The sequence below is a fragment of the Ovis aries genome, chromosome 1 (genome assembly GCF_016772045.2).
Source record: "Ovis aries strain OAR_USU_Benz2616 breed Rambouillet chromosome 1, ARS-UI_Ramb_v3.0, whole genome shotgun sequence".
NCBI classification, from domain to species: domain Eukaryota; kingdom Metazoa; phylum Chordata; class Mammalia; order Artiodactyla; family Bovidae; genus Ovis; species Ovis aries.
This window is the reverse complement of record NC_056054.1, coordinates 108,212,733-108,218,824: the sequence shown is the minus strand read 5'-3', so window position 1 is coordinate 108,218,824 and position 6,092 is coordinate 108,212,733.

Here is a 6,092-nt window from a genome sequence, read left to right as displayed (position 1 = left end):
CAAAGCACAAGCACTTAGCCTTCACACTGTAATGCCTGTTTGTAAGTAGAGCTGTAGGGATGTCCAGAAAAGCAGGTTTAAGTACCCTGGGCAGACAGCGTATCAAGGCCATAAGGACAGCCAGGGCCAATCTTCTACCAGCAGGACATGGACAGCCAGGAAGGATGCACACAGGAGAGAGAGTCAAGTTTACTGGGTTTCCTCCCTGTGCACTCTACTCTATGGGCTGCCATCACCCATTCTCCTCTCTCTTGGATTTCTCACTTCAGGTACCTGGGGAGTGAGAGGCCATTAAGACTTTGTCATGTCCTGAGGCAATGCTGATATTTTAAGAAAGCCTTAGGATATTTTTCCTGACCATTTTTAGAATGTTTTTGCAATTTTGAGACTTGGTGACAAGAAAATAATTATCTAACCATAAGTACGGAGAAGGCAGTGGCACCCCACTCCAGTACTCTTGCCTGGAAAATCCCATGGACGGAGGAGCCTGGTAGGTTGCAGTCCATGGGGTCGCTATGAGTCGGACACGACTGAGAGACTTCACTTTTACTTTTCACTTTCATGCATTGGAGAAGGAAATGGCAACCCACTCCAGTGTTCTTGCCTGGAGAATCCCAGGGACGGGGGAGCCTGGTGGGCTGCTGTCTCTGGGGTCGCACAGAGTTGGACACGACTGAGGTGACTTAGCAGCAGCAGCAGCAACCATAAGTAATGGAATCTATTAAGATACCACATGAAAAAACACCTGCAATTATAGGTCTTCTGAAACAACTTACTTTGTCTTCAGATTTTTCTCATGGCGGGTTGAAAATAAATGCTTTTAGGAAGTGTCCATATGTAAGCCTTTTTATCTCCTCAGGAATACCATAAAATAATTATCTTCTAAATATCTGAAGACTGCGCTAACATTCCCTGAATCCCAAGTCCTGGATCTTCCTTATTCTGAGCTCCTCTTCATCCTGGTCACTATGGGGAAGGGAGGCAGGTAAACAAATGAGAGCAACAGAAGGAATCCACCATGTTATTATATTTACAGGTGTTTACAGATGAACACAGGAAAGAGCAGCCAATCCCACCAGGATCCTGTTTTCTAGATCAAAAAAAAAAAAAAAAAATCATATGACCTGCCTTACTATAGAAAGGCAGCTTGAGAGAGCCCCAGTCATTCTGACAACAATCTCAGAATGTCAGTCCTCACCTTTTCTCACCCAGGTAGCAGACCACAGTGGCTCTTACATGTGAGTTCAGTCCCACCCAGCTCTAAAGGCAATTCTGTGTAAGATACGTGCATGTTAAAAACCTTGTCCCAGCAAAAGTGACGGGAATGAGTCTTCCTGGAAAAAGAGCCTATCCCGTTATTATGGTTGTGGATACCTGATTGACTTAGTATCCTATTAGCTGTTCAGATTGTCTTTTCATAATACACAAACCCCAGATAGACAGAATACTTATTTCCTGTCAGGTTTTTCCTCTTAGAGACCCTAAAGCCCCTGTCTCCCAGCCCATGTAAAGACAGCGTGGACATGATGGACAAGAGATGATGTTTCTTATGATTTTAAAGGCTCACTGATCTTCTTTGGTTGTCAGTATAATCGTTTATTCATTCACAGAGTCAACAATAATTTATTGCATGTCAAACATTGGGAATTCCTGGGCAACAGCTCAGGTGATTTCCTGTTCTCATAGAGGCCACTAATAATTGACAGACTCAGTTATATTTCAGAGGGATTTCACCTTGATGCTAAACCAGCTGAACTTGTAGCTTATCCTTCACTAGAGTACTCAGAGAGAGTCTTCTGTATTCTTATGTTGTTATATACTGATGTTCTCCTGACAATTATCTACTTCCACATAGGCTTACCACTCCCTGCATCCCACTCCATCTCCCTCACCTGGGTAGACCTCACATTGATAACCCTTTCTCAATTCCGTAAACTCCTCAGCTTCTGAAACTTCTGCTTTCACTCTCTTTCAGTCTCCTGACTGGAAACTTGTCATTGCCTGGAACTGCTTCTCCTCTAAAACCATAAACACCACTCTCCAAATCTCTGAAAACTTTCCATGCCTTGAACTTTCTAACATTTTCCTTTCCCCAGCCCCCCTTAGTGAGATCCTCTCTCCTACCACTTATTTTTGTTCTCACTTTTCATCAGCCCATTTCCTGATATCTAAGTCTTGCAGGCCGCTTAAGTTGCTTCCTCATTTCAAACTCCCTGACTGTGTCAGACTCCCAACATACTTTTCTTATACAGCTCCAACTCTGAATCAGGCAGGCTGATAATCTCTCACCACCCCTCTGACTGCTGCTTCAAAGGACCTTGCAGCAGGGCATATTGATGCCTCTTAACAAATGCAAGTTTTCGGTCCAATGCTTGTATTTACCCAGGGCCTCCTTTCCTCACAGGTGATTATATTCAGAAGCTTACCAACCTTCAGAAGCTTCCTGTCCAATCCAAGCTCTCTGGCTCCTGTTAAGCAACTCATCCTCCATTTCACCCCCAAAACACTAGCAGATGTAGTGTCTAGATTCTACCTACTATTGCTGATATTTATCTTTATTTTCACCTCTGTCACATTTCTTTTCCTTTCAGAAATCTGAAAATCATCTTAAATGATCATTTACTCCTCAAAGAGCAAAGTCTTCTTGTAGATTTTATAATGAACTCTCTCTCTTATCCATCCCTTCCCCTGGACACCCCTTACCATCCTGTTGGTTTAGACTCTCTTCTGTAGTTTCTGGACTGGTGCAGTGGTTTCTTCATGAATCTTCCCGGCTCCAGACATTCCCCATCCCAATTCCTCCTCTACATTACAGTCAGAATGAATGTTCTAAAATGCATGCTGCTGTGCTGTGCTAAGTCACTTCAGTAGTGTCCAACTCTTTGGGACTCAATGGACTGTAGCCTGCCAGGTTCCTTTGCTCATGGTGAGAATATGGGAGTGGGTTGCCACGCTCTCCTTCAAGGGATCTTCCCAACCCAGGGACTGAACCTACATCTCTTATGTCTCTTGCATTGGTGGGTGAGTTCTTTATCATTAGCACAACCTGGGAAGCCCTTTAAAATGCATATCATCCTTCATTTTCTTTGTGTGTGTGTGTGTGTGTGTGTGTGTCCTTAGCATAGTGCTCTTTCTGGCCAAAAAAAGCTTCGTTTTTCTTTCTTCATGTTCTTGACTCTGTTAATAAAATACTATAGTCTGGAGAAAACTTTATCTTTAGTTTTCTCTCCTTTTCTTTCACTTAATTTTCTGTATGAGTTGGGGAGAAATATATCTCAGTCTTGAAGCTTGAGCTCTCTGGTGGATTTGTCTGCCCACAGGATATATGAAGTCTTTTCTCCTTCATGTGTGATCAGTAGGGCAGGTGTGACCCCTGAAGGATAAAGATAAATGCATAGGGTCTTGGATCCCAGTTGCAACCTAATGTAGATTCCTCAACAGTAAAGCTAATATTCTGAGCCTTTTCTGAATTCTGCGTCTGTTACTGCATCATTTCAGAATCTGCAGAAGACAGAATGTGAGTAATAGGCATTTATAAAGCTATTTATAACATTTCATCATCCGGATCCTACTAATACTTTTATATCATCTAGTGTTTTTAAAATTCAACATCAGTGTCTCCTGACATCTGACCACCACACAGGCTGTGATTCAGTCATTCCATAGTAGTTCTTATTGCTTAAACAGGTAATGCTCTTTCATTTGTCTGCATATGTACAACAAAGTTTTTCTCATTCTGATTCTCCATTCTATTTATTCTTTAATTCCTGTTCATCATCTCTCTGAAGTCTATTATTAGCTCCAAGTAAAGGTGATCATTTCTTCAATTGTGTTCCCAAAGTTTCTTATACTTTCCTTTCTTATATCTGTGTTTACATGCTATTGCAATTAGTTCAATTCAGTTCAGTTGCTCAGTCATGTCTGACCCTCTGCAACCCCATGGATTGCAGCACACCAGGTTTCCCTGTCCATCACCAACTCCCGGAGCTTGCTCAAACTCATGTCCATCAAGTCAGTGATGACATCCAACCATCTCATCCTCTGTCATCCTCTTCTCCTCCTGCCTTCAATCTTTCCCAGCATCAGGGTCTTTTCCAATGAGTCAGTTCTTTGCATCAGGTGGCCAAAGTGTTGGAGTTTCAGCTTCATCATCAGTCCTTCCAATGAATATTCAGGACTGATTTCCCTTAGGATGCTCCAGTTTGATCTTCTTGAAGTCCAAGGGACTCTCAAGAGTCTTCTCTAGCACCACAGTTTTAAAGCATCAGTTCTTTGGGGCTCAGCCTTCTTTATGGTCCAACTCTCACATGCCTACTGGAAAAACCGTAGCTTTGAATATAAGAACCTTTGTTAGCAAAGTGATGTCTCTGCTCTTCAATATGCTGTCTAGGTTTGTCACAGCTTTTCTTCCAAGGAGCAGTTCAGTTCAGTTCAGTTCAGTTGCTCAGTCATGTCTGACTCTGCAACCCCATGAGCTGCAGCATGCCAGGCCTGTTCATCACCAACTCCCAGAGCCCACCCAAACTCATGTCCATTGAGTTGGTGATGCCATCCAACCATCTCATCCTCTGTCTTCCCCTTCTCCTCCTGCCCTCAATCTTTCCCAGCATCAAGGTCTTTTCAAATGAGCCAGTTCTTCACATCAGGTGGCCAAAATATTGGAGATTCAGCTTCAGCATCAGACCTTCCAATGAACACCCAGGACTGATCTCCTTTAGGATGGACTGGTTGGATTTCCTTGCAGTGCAAGGGACTCTCAAGAGTCTTCTCCAACACCACAGTTCAAAAGCATCAATTCTTCAGTGCTCAGCTTTCTTTATAGTCCGACTCTCACATCCATACATGACTACTGGAAAAATCATAGCCTTGACTAGATGGACCTTTGTCGTCAAGGTAATGTCTCTGCTTTTTAATATGCTGTCTAGGTTGGTCATAATCTTCCTTCCAAGGAGCAAGCGTCTTTTAATTTCATAGCTTCAGTCACCACCCACAGTGATTCTGGAGCCCAAGAAAATAAAATCTGTCACTGTTTCCACTGTTTCCTCATCTATTTGTAATGAAATGATGAGGCCGGATGCTATATTAGTTTTTTTAAAGTTGAATTTCAAGCCAGCTTTTTCACTCTCCTTGTTCACCCTCATCAAGAGGCTGTTTAGTTTTTTCTTTCCACCATTATTATTATTGAAGTATAGTTGATTTACAATGTTGTGTTAGTTTTCACTGTATAGCAAAGCGATTCGGTTATACACACACATATATTTTCAGATCCTTTTCCCTTATAGGTTATTACAAATGTTGAATATAGCTCCCTGTCCTATACTAACTGTTCCTTCTTGACCTGGATACAAGATTCTCAGGAGACAGGTAAGGTGGTCTGGTACTTGCACTTCCGAATTTTCCAGTTTGTTGTAATCCACACAAAGGTGTTAGCATAGTCAATGAAACAGAAGTAAATGTTTTTCTGGAACTTCCTGTCCATCATATCTTAGACTTAAGAACAACCTGATTTCGTTATGACAAGAATATGCTTCCATTCAGTTTCCAAAGATGGGCATAATCCAGGAAAAACACAGAAGAGCAGATCCATGTATTAGGCCCTCTACTTAGCACTGGAGAAGCTGGTTTGAGAGAAATACATCAAGCCATATTTGCAAAGATTGGCACCTTGACTCTGGATTGCCCTCTTGATTCTGAATTATGGTGACTTCAACTTTGGAATTGTTCTATGATCTTTGGCCTCTATATTTTCTAGTCACTTCCATCTGGAAGGAAAGAATTGAAATTGGCTAATTAACCCCCACAAACCATACATGAGGATCAAGTATTGCTTGATCTTCTAATGTGAAATGGCCATTATTCTTGGTACTTGCCTTTCCTTATGTGCATTGTTTTCCTTGTTTACATAGTGAGGGGACTAAAGCAGAGCTCGATGGAGCTGGGATTACAGCAGAACCAAAGCATAGCAGCTTGGGGTTTTTTGTTTTGTTTGTTTGTTTTCTTTTGTTTTCATCATCTTTCTGCCAGTTCCGGCCACCTCCCTTCCTCTGGGGCATGCTGATTTCAGCAAGTCCAGCTCTATCAGTCCTGACCTC